The following is a 14,196-nucleotide window of genomic DNA, read 5'->3' on the forward strand; positions in this document are numbered from 1 at the left end:
ATTCTCTAAAAATTCAGTTTGAAAGGGTTTTTTAGGGGGAGACAGGGGTTACCAAAAAGTTGAAATTTTCAGTTGAAAATTTCAACAATTTTTCCCCACTTTCCTTGAAATTTTCTTGGGGAATAAAACCCCATTTTCCAAACAACTCTAGAAGACAGAAGCAATGGACTGGAAGGAGAGAGGATAAATCATTGTTATGGGTGAATAATTATGAATTAAAGGATGGATACAAAGGAAGGTTCCCTTCTGGTCTTAAAATGTATGACTGTAAGCATTGTAACCACTGAATATGGATGGGTGGACCAATGGATGGATGAGTGGATGGATGGATGGATGGATAGACCACTGGATGGACCACTGACAGACAGACGAATGGAGTACTGTAAGGTGGGTGCATAACTGGGTGGAAAACCATCCCCAGAGAGTAATTATCAGTGGTTCACAGTCAAGCTGGAAGGGCATATTGAGTGGGATCCTGCAGGGATCAGTTCTGCATACAGCTCAATACCTTCACCAATGGCATAGAGAGTACACTTATGAAGTTTGCGGACAGTTTGAAGCAGGGAGGGATTGCAAGTGCTTTGGAGGATAGGATTAAAATTCAAAATGATCTGGACAAACTGGAGAAATGGTCTGAAGTAAATAGGATGAAATTCAATAGGACAAATGCAAAGTACTCCACATAGGAAGGAACAATCAGTTGCACACATACAAAACGGGAAATGACTGCCTAGGAAGGAGCACTGCAGAAAGGGATCTGGGTGTCAGAGTGAATCACAAGCCAAATATGAGTCAACAGAGTAACACTGTTGCAAAAAAACCAAACATCATTCTGGGATGAATTAGCAGGAGTGTTGCAAGCAAGACACGGGAAGTAATTCTTCCACTCTACTCTGCACTGATTTGGCCTCAACTGGAGTATTGTGTCCAGTTCTGGTCACCACATTTCAGCAAAGATGTGGACAAATTGGAGAAAGTCCAGAGAAGAGCAACAAAAATGACTAAAGGTCTAGAACGTGACCTGTGAGGGAAGATTGAAAAAATCAGGTTTGTTTAGTCTGGAGAAGAGAAGACAGAGAAGGGACATGGTAACTGTTTTCAAGTACATAAAAGCTTGTTACAACTACAAGAAGGAGGGAAACAAAGCAGCAAGATCCCAAATATTGGCAAACTGCTCAGGTTGAGGGGCAACACTAATCAGCCTGCACCAAGTCTCATCCTGGTGTTTAGTAGAGATCAGTTTAAGCCCTGAAGCAGTAGGTTTACTATCCCGCCACAAGTTTTTCAGTATTAACTGTGATAATATTCTCAATAGCCATAGAAATATAAAGAAAATTCTGTCAAAACTGTTTTTGAAAGCAACTTTGGTTTATCTCATCAAAATATTTTTGCGAAAACTGAGCAATTTTGGCTGAAAATCAATTTTTTCTCCTCTTTGGTCTGGGCTCCCCAGCTGGACTACATCTCCCATGATGTAGCACAGCAACATAGCTCCCATGATGCACTATGGTATCTCAGCAACAGGGGAAACCATGATGCATTATAGGAGATGTAGTCCAGCCAAGGAGACTGGTCCATAGGGAAAATGGGCATGAGACATTCAAACCAGCTCCCATGAAGCACTGAAGTTGCAGTTCTAAATTAAATTTTTGGTTTTCAGCCCTAAGTTTTCCATTTTTTGGGGGGGGGGTGTTATGGCTCTAAGTTTTTGATTTTTCACCAAAAATATGACATTTTCAGGGTCAAATATCTAGAGGTTCCTCTTAAAATTAGCAAACGCACCACTTACTTTTCCTGGATGCCTTTAACAGGCACTACTTCCCCTATCACAAGCACTGGGTCTGTGTACAAAACAAGGAAATGTTAGTAAGAGAAAAAGGCATTATTTTGGGGAAACACAGCAACAATAAATCAACAATATATTTATATGGTTGTCAACTTGTGGGAGCTCTAGGGAAGAAGCTCTCTGCTGCTATTGGTGAAACTGGAGGAAGAGCGAGTTAGAAAGCCTTAGTTGTGTGTTTGTTATCCATCTCCTTGCCCCCCCATGGGAGCATTTTGGTTAAAATTCATTTACATTTTGGGTGCAGGGGTAATGAAATGTTACTATCCTGGTTGTAAGACAAAAGGGCCTCAGGACTGTACCTAATATTCCCTAAGAGAAGAGTCACCCAAATCGATACCTCCCTCTGACACCACTGGGTAATGGAAATGGGACAACCAGAAAAATGAAAAAGCTGCTTCTTGGAAAGGAATTGGATTATAGAGGTAAGGATTCTGCTTCATGTTGCAATATATTGTTACGTTCTTTTGACAATGTCAGGGGATAACTGAGTGAACTCCAATAGGGAATTAGATCTAGTCCGCGTCCAACAGTTCTAGAGTTATCTCACTTACTAAAGAATCTGAGAACCTGGGCCTGGTGTTTTAATAAGATGTGTCAGTGCAGTGAGAGAGCAGTCTGGTGATAGCAGACAATACAGAGGCAGTGGTCAGTTGTTTTTCCATTGAAGAGGAGCAGCACTTCCCCTAGGGGCAGGAGGTGAATCTGACCATGTGTCCTCCTAAACTTTAACGCTTCACCTACTACTGACACCACACCATGTGTAAGCGTGTGCAGAAGAGGAAAGGGGTGTGTAAAAAGGGATGTTTGTCCATTGGTTGTTCACGCTGGCTGGTGGGGAAACTGAGACAAAGAATGACTATCCATGATACTGTGCAGGCTAGACAGGGCCGGCGCTGCCATTTAGGCGACCTAGGCTAGGATTTGGGAGGGCGGCATTTTGCCACCCTCGGTGGCAATTCAGCGGCAGGGGGTCCTTCCACGCTCCGGGTCTTTGGCGGCAATTCTGTGGCAGGTCCTTCACTCGCTCCGGGACCCGCTGTCAAAGTGCCCCGAAGATCGGGAGCGCAGAAGGACACTCCTACCACAGAATTGCTGCTAACGACTAGGAGCGTGGAAGGACCCCCGCCTAGGTCACCAAAAGCCCTGGCACTGCTCCTGGGGCTAGACATGCCCAAACATGCCCAGGCAGGGATATGATTTCTGTGTCTGACCATTTTCTTGCTGTTACCCCAAAGGAGCTCATGTGGGGTCTCTGCTGGAAGTGATGGCTGAGCTGATTGCCATAGTTATTGCAAGATGTTTGTCCAGGAAACAACTGTAGAGTTATGGAACACATAGGATCTTGTGTTCCAAATCTGGACTCCTGGCAGTGAAACCGTGTAACCTTTGGGTGGGCTAGAATTTGCTAAATTGCCCTTCTCCAGTGCCCTCCAAAACACCCCAAACCACCCAACTCCCATAGAAAAGCAACTGGAGACCCAGAATTTAGTCCCTAGGGATTTTTAGCAAGGATTGCACAAGGTCAAACTCCTCACATTCAAGTCCCAAAAGGAATAAAAGCAATGAATTTAATCAAGTAACAACTTTATAAAATCTTATAATAAAGAAACATAAAGTATGATAATTTAATTTTGAGCAAAAATGATTAGGGGTCTGGAACAGCTTCCATATGAGGAGAAATTAGAAGACTGGGACTTTTCAGTTTGGAAAAGAGATGACTAAGGGGGGATATGATTGAGATCTATAAAATCATGACTGGTGTGGAGAAAGTAAGTAAGTAAGTGTTATTTACACCTTCTCATAACACAAGAACTAGGAGTCACCAAATGAAATTAATAGGCAGCACGTTTAAAACAAAAAAAGGAAGTATTTCTTCACACAATGCACAGTCAACCTGTGGAACTCTTTGCCAGAGGATGTTGTGAAGGCCAAAACTATAACAGGGTTCAAAAGGGAACTAGATACGTTCATGGAGGATATGTTCATCAATGGCTATTAGCCAGGATGGGCAGGGATGGTGTCCCTAGCCTCTGATGCCAGAAGCTGGGAATGGGCGACAGGAGATGAATCACTTGATGATTTTACCTGTTCTGTTCATTCCTTCTGAAGTACCTGACACTGGCCACTGTTGGAAGACAGGATACTGGGCTAGATGGACCTTTGGTCCGATCCAGTGTCATAAACAGATAGTTAAGGGTTAATGTTTCTTTTACCTGTAAAGGGTTAAGAAGCTCAGTAAACCTGGCTGACACCTGACCAGAGGACCAATAGGGGGACAAGATACTTTCAAATCTTGGTGGAGGGAAGTCTTTGTTTGTGCCTTTTGTTTGGTTCGTTGTTCGCTTTTGGGACTGAGAGGGACAGGACATCATTCCAGGTTCTCCAAATCTTTCTGAATTAGTCTTTCATGTTTCAAAATTGTAAGTAGTAGCCAGGCAAGGCGGATTAGTCTGATGTTTGTTTTCTCAATTTGTAAATGTGTCTTTTTGCTGGAAGGATTTTTACCTCTGTTTGCTGTAACTTTGAATGTAAGGCTAGGCGGGGGGGGTCCCCTCTGGTCTATATGAATCTGAGTACCCTGTAAAGCATTTTCCATCCTGATTTTACAGAGATAACTTTTACTTTTTTTCTTTCTTTAACTAAAAGCTTTCTTTTTAAGAACCTGATTGATTTTTCCTTGTTTTAAAATCCAAGGGATTGAGTCTGAACTCACCAGGGATTGGTGGGGGGAAAGGAGGGGGATGGTTAATTCCTCCTTGTTTTAAGATCCAGGGAGTTTGGATCAGTGTGAAGCCTCTCAACGCAATCCAGGGAGTGGAAAGTCTGGGGGGAAAAGGAGGGGGATGGTTAATTTCTCTTTGTTATAAGACCCAAGGGGTTTGGGTCTGGGTTCCCCAGGGAAGGTTTTGGGGGAACAGAAAGTGTGCCAGACACTAAATTCTGGCTGGTGGCAGCATACCAGATTTAAGCTAGTAATTAAGCTTAAAAGTGTTCATGCAGGTCCCCACTTTTTGTACCCTAAAGTTCAAAGTGGGGGAAAAAACCTTGACACCCAGTATGGCCGTTCTTATGTTTACAACATAATATGGCTACCTTATAATCCACATACAATATCTTCATAGTTATACACAAATAAAGAAAACAAATTAAATCTAAACAGGTCAGTTCCCACGGAAACACAATGAGAAAAAACTCAAAGTTCCCAAAAGCTTAGGTTGAGTTCACCTGAGTCTCAGTTAGAGTCTTTGATCACCAAATCTATACAATCTTCTGAGTCTAAAACAACATCTTCCCTCCACTTTCTTGTAGGAATCTTCAGCTGGAATCCATGAAGACTTTTCCTCCTCCTCTGCTGAAATCACTGTTAGCTAGCTACTGTAACTGATTAACCAACCGCTAAGTTAAATATATAGATTTTTTTAAAACCTTGTTACAAGAAAGTACAAGAACTGGGAATAGCTAAATATAAATGACTCTTTCCTCTTTCCTCATTACTACATTTAAAGAACAGTTGGTGAATCGCACTAGCTGAGACAATTTAACTGAAACAGTTTGGCTAAAATAAAAACCACATTCAAAGCATACAATTAAAATAGAAGAAGTTATTTTCCCTCCCAATTTCCCCTTGCTATAATTAACATTGCCTAGGCTTCCCTGTTGAAGGGTAACAATATCACTAACCTGCTGCAAAATGCTTTAGAGTTAGGGGAAAGAGCCTGCTTTCTGCCCTTGGGCTCAGCTTCTCCCAACTCACATAGGGCACATGGCCTTTTGCAAAGCAGCTGCCCTGACTGCCTGCCCTCATGGAGTCTGACCCCTGCAATAGGGAACCTACTGGAGCAGCCCCAAAACTACCACACCTAAAATCCAGAAGCTTCTGGATGTGGAGTGTTAAATCTGCCTAGCAACAAAGACCCAAACACAACTCACTCTTACCCCCAAATGGGTCTCTTAAAGAATCATCTCCATATTGAGCACATGGGCTACACTAGCACCTGAAGAGGGGAGGTCTGAGAACTGATCCAATCAATTTGATAACCAGGGACACCCCGGAGACAGCTGCTGTTTACTGTCTGGAGTAGATGCAGGCAGGAGAGTTATAAAGACAAACCCAAGCATTCTAGTATTGCACAGGAGCAAAAGGTTGGTGATCCGTTCATGGAGGGGGCTCTCTGTCAGCAGCAGTGGCTCATGAAAAGTGGGTCCCTGCTTTTTGGGCTGGTCAAGAGCATAGGTGCTGGAACTCGGGATGCTGCCACACCCCCTGGCGTGAAGTGGTTTCCATTATATACAAGGTTTACAGTTTGGTTCAGTGGCTCTCAGCACCCCCACTATACAAATTGTTCTAGCACCCATGGTCAAGAGCTGCCAGAACTAACCATTGAATGAGAAATACCTTAGTAGATGTGAAGGTCACTTGATGATACTAGGTGGGTGAGGTGATATCTTTTGTTGGACCAAGTTTTGTTGATGAGGAAGACAAGCTTTGGAGCTTACACCAAGCTCTTCTTCACGTGTGGGAAAGGTACTCAGTGTCCAAGCTAAATACAAGGTGGGAGAGATTGTTTAGCGTAAGTAGTTAACGCACATTTCAAGAGACCAATCAAGGTGAAGTGGCAACACCGTACATAGGAAGGTCATTTGTTAATAAGTACAGGCTCTAGACTGCATTTTATGTAAACAATGGCATCGGCCTGCAAAAAGCTGAATCATTCATAGACATGTGACTTGCCCAGCTGGCTACAGACTCCATTTTGTTACTGTGATTTTGCGCACGAGAACAAAGTGGTTTCTACCCACAAGAGAAAGAATATAAAAGGCTCTGGAAACCCCTCCATTTTGTCTTCAGCTAACTCAAAAGATAGACTCTCCATCCCAAAGAGATACCTGAAAGAAACTGGAACAAAGGCCAATAACTACGGGGGTGTGAGTGATTGTTGGACCCAGACTAGGAAGGAGTCTAGTCTGTGAAAGAAGCTTATTGGAGCATCTCTGAGGGTGAGATTTAGCTGCATTTAGTTTCCTACTGTATTAGGCTTAGACTTGTGTGTTTTTAGTTTTATTTATTTTGCTCTGTGTTATTATTTGGAACAATTTAAATCGTACTTTTTATACTTAATAAAATCACTTTTTGCTTAATAATTGACCCAGAGTAAGTAATTAATACCTGGGGGAGCAAACAGCTGTGCATATCTTTCTGTCAGTGTTACAGAGGGCGGACAATTTATGAGTTTATCCTTATAAGCTTTATATAGAATAAAACATATTTATTTGGGATTTGGATCCCACTAGGAACTGGGAGTCTGGGTGCTAGAGACAGGAGCACTTCTGAAGCAGTTTTTAGTTAAGTCTGCAGCTTTGGGGGGATGTGGTTCAGACCTGGGTCTGTGTTTGCAGCAGGCTATCTTGTCTGGCTCAACAAGACAGGATACTGAGGTCCCAAGCTGGCAGGGAAAACGGGATCAGAGGTACTCAGCACATCAGGTGGCAGTCCCAAGGGGGTCTCTATGACCCAACCGGTCCCAGTGCCGGTAATCGAGCAGGATCTGCGCACAGCTGATTGCTTTGAGATGCTGGTAGTGATTTTAAGTGAGTTTTAAGTGTGGTGGCTGGAGAACAGACAAAGTGGTTACTGGTTTGTTATTTTCTGTTTGTTTATTTTGGGTGAGGGAATAAGCACTAGAAAGCTACCAGTGAGACAGCTACAAAACTAGAGCTGGCCAGACTGGAAGCAGAATAGAAGGCAAAGGACTGTGAGTTTCAAAAGAAGCTCAAAGAAGAAGAGTCAGAGTCAGCCAGGGAGGAAGCTGCTCACAAAAGAGCCATGGAAACCCAGAGGTTAGCCCTGCAGTTAAAAGACTGCGAAATACAGGCCCAGAAGCATGAACTGACTGTTATGGAGTGGAAGAGACAAAACTCTTCAGCAGCTGGCTCCACTTCTCCAAAAATTCACGAATGGGAGCCACTGTGTCTGCAGTATGATGAATCCAGTGATATTGCTAAATATTTCATCACCTTTGAGAGACTGTGCACCCTCCATGCAATTCCTGAGGATCAAAAATTGATTACACTGATGGCAAAATTGACTGAAAGAGCTCTGGACATATTCAGTAAGATGTCTATTGATGAGGCTTCAAACTATAGTAAATTTAAGGAACTGGTTTTGAAACAGTTCCAGATTACACCTGAAACCTACAGGGTTAAATTCAGGAGTCTTAAGAGGGGATCTGGATTAAGTAATGTGGCTTATGAAAATGAAATGAAAGATTTGTTAGATAGGTGGGTGAGGGGAAAAGGCATTACAAGCTCTGAAGGAATGTGTGATTTGGTTACTCAGGAACAATTCCTGAATATGTGCAGTGATTATGTAAAACTGTATTTGTGGCACAAAAAGGTGGATGCAGTGGGTGGATTGGCTGAGTTTCCAGACTCTTTCAAGCAGACACATACTGCAATTAAACATAAACCACTGACAGAGGGGTACAGGGTTGGGGGAAAGCAGAATCACTGTTTTACCCTTGGGAAAAAGGAGGCATTCACCTCCCCATTCCTGTTACTTGTCCCAAATCTCCTGTACAAGCAGAGGAGCCCAAGTGGTGCTGTCATTGTAAGTCCACTGAGCAGTTTGCAGGTCAGGATAGCAGCAGTGATGTTAAATCTGCTACTTTGTCATAAGTCTCTGGTTCACCCAAGCAGGTTGGGGGTCATCCAGTCCTTTGTTCAAAGCTTCCTTAGAAAAATCACAGCCCAGAGATGAGAAGAAGGAATGAAGACAAAGCAGTGATGTCAGTGATGTCATAGCTTGCAATTTATTGCTCAGCTCATGTGCATGGAAAGCTACTGGCCAACATGGAGTCAGGGCCGGCTCCAGACATCAGCCTACCAAGCACGTGCTTGGGGCAGCACCTTGGGATAGGGCGGTGCTCGGGGTTTGTTTTTGGTTCTTTTGGTTCGGCCAGGCGGCACTGTGGGGGGTGGGGACTTGGGCGGCGCGACACGACGCTTGGGGGGGCGGGGACTTGGGCGGCGTGACATGACGCTCGGGAGGGCAGGGACTTGGGCGGCGTGACGTGACACTTGGGGGGGCACCTTTTTTTTTTTTTTTGCTTGGGGCAGCAAAAATGTTAGAGCCGGTCCTGCATGGAGTCCAGGGTCCCATGATCATGGAAAGTTACTGGTAAAAGATGGTGTCTTAGGTCACATGTCCAAATCACATGACCTTACGTGCTTTGTTGAATCAGAAAGTTACCGTTGGCCAATGTCCCCACACTGTCTTAGGCATTTTCAGGAAGGTCTCACTGAAGAGCTGATTTCCCTGAATAGCCCATCATCACACGGATGGCCCATCAACCAGTGATGGCTAGTCTGAATGAAAATTTGCCTGGGGGGTGTCATCCAGCAACACAACACACATTTGAGATACAAATACATAGCAAGTATTCATAACTTCAGATACATAGAAGATACATGCATATAAACAAGATTGTCATATTTAGCAGATTACAACTTTTCCATTGATACCTTACAAGACATACTTTAAAAGCAGCATAGAGTCCTGTGGCACCTTATAGACTAACAGACGTATTGGAGCATGAGCTTTCGTGGGTGAATACCCATTTCGTCGGATGCATCCAATGAAGTGGGTATTCACCCACGAAAGCTCATGCTCCAATAGGTCTGTTAGTCTATAAGGTGCCACAGGACTCTTTGCTGCTTTTACAGATCCAGACGAACACAGCTACCCCTCTGATACAAGACATACTTTGTCAGATTTAGTGCAATTGTACAACAGTGGTGGAACAGTAGTGTACACCTGGTCGTCATTCTTTTCTACACAGCATCTTACAAGCAATGGGCTGGCCTCACGTGTAATTACCCAGGGGTCCAGGCAGATATGCCCAGCCCACACTGCTGCACCTTCGCTGCTCTGGGACCCAAGCTAGCTTGAGAGGCAGTCACACCCAGTAACCGCAATCTAGACAATCCAGATTAAAACTAACTCAGGTACATTAGCTCAAGTGCCATCACCACATGCCATGACTGCAGTCTAGACATACCCAGAGCACATGACAATCCCTTCCCCAAACAGCTCACACTTGAAATAAGCAATGGAAGGATCATTATCACCAGTTACAGATGGGAAGCTGAGGCTAAGGGATTTGACCAAGGACATACACAGAGTCTGTGGCAGAGCCCAGAAATGAAGCCAGCTCTTCTGCCTCTTGGGCCAGTCCCTTATCCACATGGCTGCCCTTGATCTCACATAGCTATAGCGCACATTCCAATGAGCTGTCCAGCAGCATTCCCATTAAAAATGCTCTTATATGACATCATGCAGGTTGTCCTGGGGTGCTGATCTTCATCCATCGACATGCATGATGAATAATCTCAGAGAGGCTGAATGGGGTCCTTTCTCTATGTCACCAGGGGTGCTGTTTCTGTTGTGATGCTGAATGTGCCCTGGCAAACGACTTTTCATTGACTGACACAGCCGCTGCGCATGGTGGGATCTGCCTTAGGAACACAGGGACAATGGAGATGTCCCCACCCCCTCCCCATTATGTACATCTCCGTGGCGGTTGCTGCACGCTGCTTATTGTCCAATACTGATGAGAGCACAGGGGAGCGTAGACAGCAGGCCACAGAAAGGGCATGTCTTTCCCTGCTAGTGGGGCGGGGAGCTTCAGCACTCCGGGCACTGTGATACAAATCGCACCCCACCTTCTACTGTGGCTTCCACCAGCTGTTTCCCCTTAGCTGGGTGCAGGAAGCAGATGTGTGAGCATCAGACTCCGTTGTGATGCCGATTAGCAATGAGAAGCTCGTAGGGACTCTTCTCTCAAGATGATCTCTGAACAGCCATGGGCTCACTGCCCTCATTTCAGTATGGCTGGCTGGGCCAGTGCTTTTATAGCCCAGCCCCAGTCCCCTTCAGCAATCAGTGAATGAATGAACTAACAGCTTTTATTGTTTGCCGCATAGGACATCTAAAGGCCCCCACTCAGATCCAGATCTCACTGTGCCAGGTGCTGCACAGATCCCCACCCAGGCTGGGGCCCCATTGCACTAGGTGCTGGACAGACCAGAACAGACCCCTTATGCCAGACACTGCACAGACCCCTGTTGTGCCAGGTGCTGCGCAGACACATAGTATGAGGCTTTCCCTGCCCTGAATACCTTACAATCTAAACAGACAAAAGGGAAACTGAGGCAGGGGGCAATGCAATGACTTGTCCATGGTCACCCAGCAGGTCAGCAGCAGAGCTGGACTAGAACCCAGGTCTCTCATCTGCTGCTCCAGTCATAACTGTACCTTCAAGTTTGGCTACCCCTCTTATTTACAGGTTGCCAAATCTCAAATCCAGCCCGCAGGAGCTCAGGGCTGCCAGCAGGATTCCTCCCTGAGGCATGCTCACTTGTGCCCTAACAGTGGATAACCGCGGAGCTGTGTGACCTGACCCAGAGAGGCATGAGCAGGGATTTGTGTTTTACTAAAGTGCAGGGCAGTTAGGCTGGTAAAAGGCAATGCATACACATGGGCAGAGGCCCCAGTGCTTATTGCTGGACAGCTTCTGGCAGCACGGTCACAGCAGCTAGGATGGCACTCAGGGTACTCAGAGAAGTAGTGCTGGAGGTGTAACAAATGACAGGGTCTTTTTGTAGCTCCTAGAGGAGTTGATCACCCAGCTGTGGTGGCCACCAGCTTTGTCTCCCAGACAGGGCCAACTCCAGGCACCAGCCCAGCAAGCAGATGCTTGGGGCTGCCAAGGGGAAGGAGCAGCACATTGGGCTCTTCGGTGGCAATTCGGTGGCGGGTCCCTTAGTCCCTCTTGGAGGGAAGGACCTGCCACCAAATTGCCGCTGAAGAAGAAAGTGGTGTGGTGGAGCTGCCGCCAATCAGAATTGCGGCTTTTTTTTTTCCACTGCTTGGGGTGGCAAAAACCCTGGAGCCAGCCCTGCTCCCAGACCCTGTCATGGTGGGCCAAGACCCATGCCCCCATCCCAGCCCGAGCACTCAATCCCTCTCCACATGCCTAATCTGATTAAAAGCCTTAACCATCTCTGCTGAGATGGAACCGCTCCTCTTCCCCAGAGCACCAGACCTTCCCCCACTGGAGTTTCTACTGCAGCCTGAGCAGTAAGCGCTGTTCTCACTGAAGGAGGGTATGGGGCCCTGGTGCTGAGAAGCTGTAAGATCGGCAGGTGGCCTGTCCATAACCAGAATGGCCATTACCATCCTTGCTCAGGACATCGGACCTACAGGTGTTGTTCTCTCTCCACAGCATGGTCAGTCCAACTGGGCAAGCCTAGATCCAGCCTGATTCTCCACTCCCAAGCCTTCTGCAAAGGAGGGCTGGGAAGCCACCAGAGCAGAATGGCAACAAGGGGAGGCCCAGATCCTCAAAGGCATTTAGGTGCCTAACTCCCGTGGGAGGACCTAATGCCTAAATGCTTATGCAAGGGGGCATGGCAAGTGGAGAACCATGCTCAGTGATTTTGGCTGCAATCTCCTTCCGAAGCTGTTGCCTGCATTCTGCTAAATTACCATCAGCTGGAATGGATTAATCATGCCAAACCACAAACAGCACCTTCCAGGAAATCAGCTAGCTACAGCAGTTGTTCTGAGGCATGCAAAGTGGCTAGCAGCAAGGAGGAGGCAGCCTGCTGTGGTTTGGTGCAGCAAGCACCAGCCAATAACATCTACCAAGGCATTTCCTGTTTATATGAGCAGCATGGGCCTGTGGGATGGCAGCTGGCTAATTTGTGCCGTGTCAGAAAGACCCAGTTACAGAGAACTCTGATACTCAGGGCAGTTACGACAGGCAGAAATTTTCCATCAACATGAAAATTTGGGTTTTTAACTAGACTTCCCCCACCCCCAAAAGGTTTGCTTTCCTTGCCATTTTTTGTTCAAAAACTTCAACTCCCCCAAATAATTTGATTCTGAAAAGCCGCTGTGGTGCCTCATGGGAGTCGTAGAGTGGGCACCTCATACCACCATTCTCTGCAGGTTGGGCTCCCCTGTTGGACTTCATTGAATCACAGATTAGGGTTGGAAGAAAACTCAGGAGGTCATCTAGTCCAACCCCTTGCTCAAAGCAGGACTTCATCTCCCATGATGCACCACGGCAACACGACTGCTAGGATACAACCACCTCCCCTCACCAAGAGAGGAGATTGGGGAGATCTTGGGAGATGTAGTCCAACCAGGAGCCCAGCCTGTAGAAGAGGGTGGGAGCAGGAGACACCCTGAACTACAGATCCCATAAGACACTGTGGCTTCACTGGGAGCAGGATGAGGTGCTCAGTTGGTGCTGGAGTCAAGCATTAACCTCTCCAAAGATGGAAAGACAATGATGGAAGAAGCTGACAGACCCTGTTTACTGTTTATTTTGGTAGATGGAATGTTTTGTTTTACTATCCCAGAAAAGCTCACATGCAAGCCATACCTCTGTCTTTCCCTGTGTGGCGAACGTTATAACGCTATTCGATAAACCCCTGGGGTGGTCTCCTCGGATTACTGTGTGCAGCACTGGGCAACCCATCTCCAGAAGGATGTTGCCGAACTAGAGGGATTCAGAGAAGGGTGACAAGAATGATCAAGGGCTTGGAAACAATCTCTTATGAAGAGAGGTTGAAAAGATGGGGATTGTTACTCTAATGAGGAGCCAGGTAAGAGGGGACTGGATGCAACTGTATAAAATAATGAATGGGTTGGAGAAGGTAGATTAGGAGCTTCTATTCTCCCTGTCTCCTAACACAAGAACAAAGGGACAGTCAGTGAAATTGAAAAGTGGGAAATTCAAAAGGGAAATACTTTTTCAAAAATGCGGAATTAGATTGTGGAACTCAGTGCCACAGGAAGTCACTGATACCAAGAATACAATAAGATTAAAAAAGGGAGTGGATATTTACACAGATAACTAGAATATCCAGAGTTAGACTAATTCATGATTGCAAAAATAGTATGGAACCCATTGGTTTAAGCCGATCTCTGACTATTAGAGAACAGAATGAAACCTAATGCAAGGGGCAGATTATCCTACATCTTCTACTGCAGGGTTCTTACACTTTCCTTTGCAGTATCTAGTACTGCCAATGTTGAAGACAGGAGACTGGGCTAGAAGGATGTGGGAGTCTAATCGGGTTGGGCTGTTCCGAGAGGAGGCCAAAATGGAAACGGGGATGTAATGGCCTGGGAACGGAAAATAAAGGATTCTGCTAATCAAAGGGACATATCAGCTGCTGGAGGGATCCAGATCTTTACCTGGAGCAATGAGCTTGTTCTATGTTAATCTGCTCCTCCAAAACCGAAACGTTCTATCCCACCTCTTGACCCCACTGCATTT

Source organism: Gopherus evgoodei, chromosome 4 (assembly GCF_007399415.2).
Source record: "Gopherus evgoodei ecotype Sinaloan lineage chromosome 4, rGopEvg1_v1.p, whole genome shotgun sequence".
NCBI classification, from domain to species: Eukaryota; Metazoa; Chordata; order Testudines; family Testudinidae; genus Gopherus; species Gopherus evgoodei.